At 37.2% G+C, this 10043-nt stretch overlaps 2 protein-coding genes across 2 annotated transcripts in view; one reads left to right on the forward strand and one right to left on the reverse strand.

The window, feature by feature from the left end:
- Window positions 1-4750, forward strand: part of LOC102904548 (signal-regulatory protein beta-1-like) — a 67739-nt gene extending 62989 nt beyond the window's left edge. The window contains exon 6 of the mRNA XM_076563835.1: window positions 4602-4750. The gene's annotated coding sequence lies outside the window, so the exon portion shown is untranslated. The remainder of the gene's footprint in view (window positions 1-4601) is intronic.
- LOC143266765 (uncharacterized) overlaps window positions 1-10043 on the reverse strand; it is a 401183-nt gene that overhangs the window by 273791 nt on the left and 117349 nt on the right. The gene's annotated exons all lie outside the window — the stretch shown is intronic.

Here is a 10043-nt window from a genome sequence, read left to right on the forward strand (position 1 = left end):
TCTATGTTTTCAAATTTAAATGCTGGTTTTCTTGCAAATATTTATGTAGAGGTAGTAATTACAGTAATATTATTTAGATTGTTTCAGTGTTTAACTGTGAAAAGCCACTTGTCTTAAAATGACTTAAATATAAAAAATAAAATAATGATTAGAGTTTTTTTTTTAAAGAATACTCTTTTTAAGGCTGGGTTGTGTACACCTTTAATCCCAGCACTTGGGAGGTAGAGGCAAGTGGATCTCTGTGAGTTAGAGGCCAGCCTGGGCTACAGAGTGAGTTCCAGGAAAAGGCAACAACCCTGTCTTAAAAAAAAAAACACACAAAAAAACAATTCTCTGTTTAGATCAGTACCCTATTTTTTAATTGGATTATTTGATATTTTGATGTCTAGTTTCTTGAGTTCTTCATGCATTTTGGAGATCAGCCCTCCATCAGATGTGGGTTAATGAAGATCTTTCCCACTCTATAGGCTGCTGTTTTGTCTTATTGACAATGTCCTTTGCCTTATAGAAACTTTTCAGTTTCAGGAGCTCCCATTTATTAATTTTTCAGGGTCTGTGCTACTTGTTTTATTCAGGGAGTTGTATACTGTGCACATGCACTCAAGGCTATTTCCCACTTCTTTGATCAGGTCCTGTGTAATTGGATTTATGTTGAGGCCTTTGGTCCACTTGGACTTGAGTTTTATGCAAGGTGATGGACATGAAACTATTTGCATTATTCTACATGCTGACATTCAGTTATGCCAGCACCATTTGTTGAAGATGCTTTCTTTTTTCCATTGTATAATTTTGCCTTTTTTTTTTTTTTTTGGTCAGAAAATCAGGTGTTCATAGGCATGTGAATTTACCCCAGGGTCTTCCATTTGATTCCATTGATTCACCTGTCTGTCTTTATGCAAATACCATGCTGTTTTTTTTTATTACTACAGCTCTGTAGTAGAGCTTAAAATCAGAAACAGTGAGACCTTGGGAAGTTCCTTTATTGTACAGGATTGTTTTTGCTATCATGGGTTTTTGTTTTTCCACATGAAATTCAGTATTGTTCTTTCAAGGTCTGAATTGTATTATAAGGCACTTAGTGTTATGAACTGCCTTCATTGTGCCCCATAAGTTTCGATATGTGATGTATTCATTTCTATTCATCCTATTCTAAAATGCCTTTAGTTTCTTTCTAATCTCTGTCTTGATACATTTTTAATTCTATAGTAAGTTGTTCAGTTTCAATGCATTTGTAAACTTTCTATTGTTGATATCCAGCATTAATCTATGGCAGTCAGATAAATGCAAGCTGTAATTTCAGTTTTCTTGTATCTGTTGAGACTTACTTTGTGTCTTAGTATATGTTTAACTTTGGAGAAAGTTCTATGAGGTGGAGAAAAGAAGTTATACTCTTAAGTGTTTTGTTTCAATGTTCTATAAATATCTGTGAATTCCATTTGGTTTATAGCATAATTTGCTCTAGTTTTTCTTTTAATGTATATTATGTCTCTTGGCAAGAGTGGAATATTGAAATTTCCCACCAACAATGTGTGAAGATCAATATGTGATTTAAGCTGTAGTAGTGTTTTTGTTTATTTTTTGTTTGTTGTTGTTTTTACAAACTTTGATGGATTTGTGTTTGGGGCATACATGTTAAGAACTGAAATGTGGGGCTGGAGAGATGGCTCAGAGGTTAAGAACACTGACTGCTCTTCCAGAGGTCCTGAGTTCAATTCCTAACAACCACATGGTGGCTCACAACCATCTGTAATGAGATCTAGTGCCCTCTTCTGGCCTGCAGTCGTACATGCTGTATACATAATAAATAAATAATTTTTTTTTAAAAAAAGAACTGAAATGTTATATTAGTGGAATTTTCCATTAAGTAGTATAGAATATCCTTCTTATCTCTTTTAATTTGAAGTCTGTTTTGTCAGCTATTAAAATGGCTATTCCAGCTTGCTTCTTAGAACCATTTACTTGGAATATTCTTTTCTAAATCTTTATGTTGATGGAATGTCTAGTCTTGATACTAGGGTATCTTTCTTGAATGCACCAGAAGGATGGATTTTCTTCTCACATCCACTCTCTTAGTTTGTGACTATTTATTAGGGAATTGAAATCATTGACATTGAGTGATATAAATGAGCAATAATTTTTTATCCCTATTATTTTGTTATTCTGGTAGTTGTCCTTATTGGTGGTAGAGATGGTGGTGTGTTTGTATTTGTGCTTCCCGCTTCTGATTTGCCTTCTTTTGATTATTTATTCTTTGTGTTTTCTTGGGTGTAGTTAACCATTTTAAGTTGGAGTTTTCCTCCTAGATCCTTCTTTGTGGCTGGAGTTGTCACTAGATATTGCTTAAATTTGGTTTTAGCATGGTTTGTCTTAATTTCTTCATCTATAGTAATTAAAAGTTTTGCTGGGTATAGTAGTCTGGACTGACATTTATGGGCTCTTAGAGTCTGAAGTACATCTGTCTAGGCTGTTCTAAGTCACTGTAATTTTAATAGAACTACCTTTATATGTTACTTGTTCTTTTTCTCTTGTAGCTTTTAATATTCTCCCTTTATTCTGTATGTTTAGTGTTTTTGTTATTATGTGCCAAAGGGTCTTTCTCCTCTGGTCCAGTCACTTTTTGTTCTGTTTGCTTCTTGTATTTTGGTAGGCATCACATTCTTGAGTTTAGGGAAATTTTCTTCTATGGTTTTGTTTAAAACATTTTCTGTGATTTTGACCTAGGTTTTTTCTCCTTCCTCAATTCCTATTATTCTAGATTTCATCTTTTCATACTCTCACAGGTTTCCTTGACTTTTTTTTTTTTTTTGCTAAGGGTTTCTTAGATTTAACATTTTCTTTGACCAATGTATCCATTTCTTCTATTGTGTCCTCAAAACATGAGATTTTGTCTTTCATCTTTTGTCCTGTTTGTGAAACTTGACTGTGTGGTGCCTGTTTGAGTTCTGCAGTTTTTCATTTTCATATTTCCTTCAGATTGGGCCTCTTCATCTATTCTATGTCCACTTTCTAGTCTTGAACTGTTTTATTCATTTCCTTCCACTGTTTGTTTTTCATAGATTTCTTTAAGGGATTTTTCATTTCCTCCTTAAGGACCTCTATCATATTACAAAGGTTATTTTGAGGTCGTTTACTTTTGTTTCAGATATGTTGGAATATTCAGGGCTTATTGTGGTAAGGTTACTTAGCCTCTAGTGGAGACATATTGTCATGGCTGTCATTGATTGTGTTTTTACCCTGGTGTTGTGACATCTAGGAGTGGAAAGATCATAATTCTAGGTCCTGGTATCAGCTTTTGTCTTTGTTGGGTGGATAATTTGTTTCTGGGTTTTGTTTCCTCTGTTTTATAGGAGAATGGGGTGGCTGTGTGTTGCTGTAGAAAAAATTTCTGGGGTCATGATAGGTGTGAGCACTGGGAGTTCCAGGTAAAATGTGTTTCAGGTTTTTGTACCCGAGATTTAGGAATGTGGAAAAGGCTGTGTGTGTAATGGATTGGGTTTCACAAAAGAGAGGAAATCAAGGTGTTCCACCAGGATCTGCTTAGTTAGTTCCCTAGTTTCTGAGAATTAGGAAAGGACACAGCAGAAGGTTTGCTAAAGAGCTGAAATGAGATGGGGAATTGGACTTGGAGAATTGGAGGGAGTGGTGAAGATCGGTATTTATCTTATGTACTTTCATGGAAGGAATGACCTGTAGGTGTCCAGGGAGTCCCTGATGTAGTTGGAGACTTGGAAAATGCAGTGAGTTAGGGGAGGGAGATTAAGAGGCAAAATTCTGTGTGATCCACTGGAGATAGGGGCAATCTGGAGGAGGAGGCCTTAGCAGGTTGTCTGATGCAGAGCTAAGGATGAGAGTGGGGGATTGGATTTTGAGGAGCAGAAGAAGAGGTGAAGGTCTAGAGTTAGCCTACCTGCTCCCCTGGCCAAAGTCAATCTTTCATTTTTCTTTCAGTCTATTTCTTAAACTCACAATATGCATGGAAAAATCTACACTAGAATATCCTCATTTGACTAAAATTGCACCCATCTGCAATTTGTATATAATAAAATATATAAAATGTGTCTAACAACTGAATGGGTTGCATTATACTAGTCATACTCAGCAATTCATCATTAAATTGGCACTTTTTTGGCTCATAGGTAGCAGCTGTTGAGTTATTATGGTTAGACACTCATCTGTCTTGATTCTTTCTCCTCCTCTGCCTCTTTTTCTTCCTCTCCCTCTCTTCCTTCTAATGATCTTTTGCTTTCTCTACTTCCTTCTCTCTGAGACTGAGTCTCACTGTGTTGTCTAGAGTGGCCTGGACTTTTGGGCTCAGGTCATTTTCCTGTATCAGTTTCTGAGAGCTGGAACTATAAGAGTGATTCCATGCTTGGCTTGTGATGGTTAAGTTTTATGAGTCCAATAGAATAGGACACAGTGCACAGATATTTTGGAAAACATTAACATTAATCTGGGCATTTTTACAAAGATTGTGTGTGTGTGTGTGTGTGTGTGTGTGTGTGTGTGAGAGAGAGAGAGAGAGAGAGAGAGAGAGAGAGAGAGAGAGAGAAAGGAATTATTTTAAATGGGTGGAATTTGAGTAAACCAATTCTTCTCTCTAGAATGGTCTAGCTTCATCCTATCAGGGGATCATTTTGTCTCAATCAAAGGAAATAGCATCTCCTACCTCATCAGGAGGGAAGCATCAGCAAATGGCTTTGGAATTCTTCCTGCATCTTCAGCCAGCCCACAGTAGTAGGACTTTCCAGCCTTTATAATCTGGTGAGTAATTTTCTAGAAAGCAATCGTGCCTTTCTTCAGTGTAACTGTTAAAAAAAAATACATTCTGTGTGGCACAAAGGATCATACAAACAAAGCAAATGTATCTCAACAAGACAGTTCTTATTGTAAAAAGGGTACACCAGAACACAAACAAGGTAGCAGCACATAGAGGCTAATATAAATCTTGTTGTATGGCCTTGATGAAGATGATGACTGCATCTCATCCCATTAATGGCAACTCAACTTCCAAATGTAAAGCAGTTGATTTATTACACGAAGTAGAAGGAGAGGGTTCATCAAATATGAATTCTTGACAGGCTAATTTCCTATAATTAAGAAAAATATTACAGTACACACCCATTGTTTCTATTTTTCTTGGGAGCCCTGACTAATATGCCTGGCTTCCCCAATTAAAGTAGATTCCCTTTTGTTGCATGCTAAAGAAAATTCTTTAGTTAAGCACCACTAGATTTTAATCAGTAATATACGCAAGCTATCTGGATAGATACATCTGTTTATGCTATATTGTTTCCTAAGAAAGTTGTCCATATAGGTCTGAGAAGCAACATTCTCCCCAACACACACACACAAACTTGGAAACTCCACTTCATTGACACAGCACCTTACTCCCCTTCTTGTGAGTTTTCAACAAAGTATCTTGCAAAAATATTCTTGAGCTTAATTCTATAGAAGTTATTTTGTATAGATTAAAGATCAGAGCTTCTTGTGTTATCACCAACATTACAGATATTAAAAGTATTAGTGTAAAGAACCACACATGTGGTTGATATCAGAATGAAAAGAAAGCTTATACTTCTATGTGAACAGCACATCCACCTTTGCTTGCACACTTCCCGAGATGAGCGAGTGAGTACTTGCTTAAGGTGCTTGCTCTATCTTTGAGCAGTGCTACCTTTGTCCTAGATCTATCTAACATGAAGCTGCAATGTAAATAACATCTAATACTTCTTCTTCAGTTATACCTTCAGATATTTGTTGACATCTCATAGCTCTTAGTCTTATGTGTGTCTCTTCCAGATTAAAGTTCCCAGTCCTCAAGAGTTGCTTTTTAATCTGTTCATCTATCAATCGTGAAGTCTTTATAAATATGGTCTGATTCTTTTGGAATACAGGAGCAATACCATTAGTTTTATTCAAAATGTTAGTATTTTAGACACTATGTTGACACTATTATATGCCAATACCTGTGTCTTTAAAATAAAGTAAGCACTGTGATACAGTAGAATCATGGGATGAGGAAGTGATGCTAAAGACAAATTAGGTTTCATCAGAGTGAGACCATAGTGCATTTGTCATTAACAGTATTCTAGAAGCAGAAAAATCTCATGGCTATAGAAGCAGAACTGAGAATCAGCTCTCATGTACTAAGCAATCTACCCGTCAACAATGTTCTCTTGTAGCAGAAATCATCTGAAACTCTTTTCTTGCTGGACTCTGTCTTAGTGCAACCTTTCCAAGAACCCTCTTGTGTTTGTGAGAAAGAACATGTAGCAAAACAGAGGAACAACTTATGATTGTCTTGAAAAGATTTTCAGCCTTGCTTGTTGGTGTAATAAATTAAGAGAGTAAAAACAGTTCCACTTGAACAACTTTGCATGAAGTTATAGAGTTTGCTTTTGAAGATATTTTATTAACTAACATTTCAAATTTTAAGTGAAGTCATTAGGTAGGAGGTTCTATGTGAATCTGTAGTCTTGAGACATGAACTGGGGATATAAGTAGAAATTTGAGGGGCATTGGCATACAGTGACTAGAACAGTGATGGTGATGATGAATTAAAATCGAAGGCAGAGTCTGTGTATGGGATGTATCAATTTCACTACAGAGTGTTTCTTAGTTATCAGCTTATAAAACTGACATAACATTCAGTGGCATACAATAATAAGAATGTATTGTTTGATTGTATATCTACAAATTGACTAGAATTCAACAAATTAAAGCAAGACTGCTTGAGTATGACTCTAATTTTATGGTGTACCTTGGCTTCTTAGTCTTTTTATACCATTGTCTTGTGTTATTCATTCTCCTTCCATCCATACAACATCTACTGACAATTGTTTTGACAAAGTATGACACATGGATGAGCCCATTGAGATTTGGCAGGCAACAGCACTTTTCTACAACGTTAACAAAAAGTAATGGTATTTGCCAAAAGACAAGATAGCTCACTAAATTATACAATTGTTTTTGGGAGATAATTCTGTGTTTCATGTAAAAACAAATATTTAAACTGAAATTTTCAATGGGTAATTTTTAACCTTCTGGGGGACCACAGGGAACAGCTTTGCAACTTAATTCATATCTTGATGATATTCCAATTACCTATAATATTTCATTTACTAGCTAGAATCTAGGCCCACTGAGAGTACTATCGGTTTTAAGTTTTCACTTAACAGTAGCCCAGTAGTGTACACTAATCATTTGATTAGTAATCTATTACTACAGAACATTACTTACAGTGGATTGGACCCTCCTTAGTTAGCAATGGAGAAAAGACTCCACAGATGTGACCATGAGCCAAGCTGAAGCAAGCGATTATTCAGTTGAGGTGCCTGTTCTCAGGTGTCAGCTTCACAGCCAAGATTAGTCATCATGCCCACTGAAACACCACAGCAAACAAATTCTCTCTCTCTCTTTTTTTTTTTGGTCAATATTATTTCACCTTTATTTGATTTCATGGACAACAGATTCTTTCACAAAGGAAGGGAAAATAAAAAGCAGTCTGTTGTCCCTTCTTCTCAGCATGGGTGTTTTATAGAAAAAAAGGAAGCCCATTGGAATAGGGGACAATGACCTGGGAACCTACCTTCCCTGGTCCTAGCCATGTCAGCAAGCCTGTCATATACTCTCACTCCATCAAGACTGGAAGAATAAGAGGAGAGAGGTGTTATCAGATGAGAGAGAGAGAGAGAGAGAGAGAGAGAGAGAGAGAGAGAGAGAAAGAGAGAGAGAGAGAGAGATGTGTGTGGGGAATGAGAGCAGGGCTGTTTCTGAGCTTTGAATGACACTTTTGCAGCCCACCCTTCATAACACCATGGTCAGTGCCAAGAATAAAATATCATTGCCTCCTCTCCTCTCTCTTTATCTCCACCAGTGCTCATCATTGTCCAGGGATGCAGACAACCTGCAGCCTTGAGAGTCAGCGCCAGGGCGATTCTCACTTCAGCACATTTCAGCCTGCCAGGTGGTAATAGAGTTCAGTAGTTGGTGCAAGAAGTACTTGTCAGACAGTTGTGTAGTTTACATGTTCGGTGAAGTCAAGATTGATAACATTAAATTATAGGCATGAGGCTAGATACAGGAAATGGGAACTCCCCAAGTACCCTTTCGATCTGCTGTCTAAGGTGCTGGCTGAACTTTCAGACTACATACACTGTCCCAGGACCCTGAGTATACAATCTCCGTTCCACCTGTGCAACTATGTGGAGAGGGAGAGAGAGAGTATGTCCTCCAGCCTGAATTGGGCCTTACTTCTCTTTGGTAAATTATCCTCACTTAAGGATTCTCAGCTTTAGTTTCCTCATCTTTAAAAGGGAAGCAGGATCATCTTCACCAGTTATAGAAAGGAAGAGATAGCACGGGCTTTGGAATTACATGACCTGGTGTCTAGTCCCAGATCACCCACATACAAGTGTCCTGCTGACCTGACAGCCCATACTTTAAGGCAGGGATGGTAGGAGCAGCTACCTGTTAAAGTACTTAGATGGTAGATTATATGAAATAATGCAAATATTTCTTATACCTGGATTATTGAGGAGAAAAGAGGGTCTTGAGGATTTGGCTCCTTCCTTTGTTTCCTAGGTACACATCTGTGGTCAATGAGGCCCCTTACCACTTCTCTCTCCCCAGTTCCTAGCTGTACACAGCAGGAAATAGAATATGTACTTTAGATCTAGAACATTTATTGGCATCATAGTGTCACCCTGTTCTCCCTGACTTAGGAAACAATCCATACTGTCCTTTTCCCAATATAATAATACTCCCTATCATGCTCCATTAAGCAGATACTTATTAAAGTGTTCCCACTTGCACTCTGGAAGAAGTTGCTATGTTATGATAAAATGCCCTGGCAAAGAAAACTTTTTAAAGCAAAGGTTTATTTGGCTCACATCTCCAACTTACAATTCATCATTGCAGTGAATTCAAGGTAGCCAGATCTTGAGGCAGAGTCACATTATATCCATAGACAAGAACCAGGGGAAATGAATTAGTGCATGCATCCTAGTGTTCATTTGGCCCTCTCCATTTTAGAATTCAAAAATTATTTGCTCAGGAAATTATTCTGTCCAAAATTTCTGTGTAGCATCTGCTATTACTGATTGATTTATCTTAGGAATTTGCTCCAGTACTGGGACATTGTCTAGCAGAAATGTTATACTTTCAGTCTGAAATGGATACTAAAATTAAGATGTGTTTTTCTCAAATCAATTAACTAAACACTGTAGATGTAACCAATTGTCTTATTAAAATAAGAAACACAGAGCCAATGTAAAAAAGAAAGCCGAGAGGTCAGAGCTCAGAGCTAAAATCTTACCTCCTGCAGTGCTCCTAGCTTCCCCAAGAGAGAGAGCACTTCTTCCTGTTTGTCTGTCTTTAAATAGTCTTTCTGTTCTGCCTTCTCATTGGTTGTAAACCCAACCACATGACTGCCTTGTTACTGCCTGTAAGTACCGCCCTCCAGGTCTTAAAGGCATATGTCTCCAATACTGGCTGTATCCCTGAACACACAGAAATCTACCTAGCTCTTCTAACCACCATGCTCTTGCTATGGCTCTAATAGCTCTGACCCCAGGGCAACTTTATTTATTAACATAAAATTAAAATCACATTTCAGTACAAATAAAATATCACCATAAAGCACAATCCCTAACAGATAGTGAAAGAGACATTCTAAGTCTAAACAATCTCTCACTGATGTTTCTGGAGGACTGTTTCCCCTGTAACAAGGTGACAAGTAATATGAACACATTCTGCTAGATTTTTTTTAGGCAAATAGACTCCTAAGCTTCCCTTGGACTATGTTTACCAGGATATCAATGAAGGATTTCCAAAGGTCATTTCAAGAGGACAGTTTTTTGTTTGTTTGTTTGTTTTTTTTTTTTTTTTACTCCAGGAACTGAGCTGCTCTCACAAGCATCATACATGCTTAAGTGAGAATTCTCAAGTAAGACTGGAGAGAATGGGCCTCAAATCAACAGGAAGGGTCTTAGAAGTAGGTATTTGGAAAAACATTTTTGTCCTGGATCCCAGGTGGTGATATA

Source organism: Peromyscus maniculatus, chromosome 2 (genome assembly GCF_049852395.1).
Source record: "Peromyscus maniculatus bairdii isolate BWxNUB_F1_BW_parent chromosome 2, HU_Pman_BW_mat_3.1, whole genome shotgun sequence".
NCBI lineage: Eukaryota > Metazoa > Chordata > Mammalia > Rodentia > Cricetidae > Peromyscus > Peromyscus maniculatus.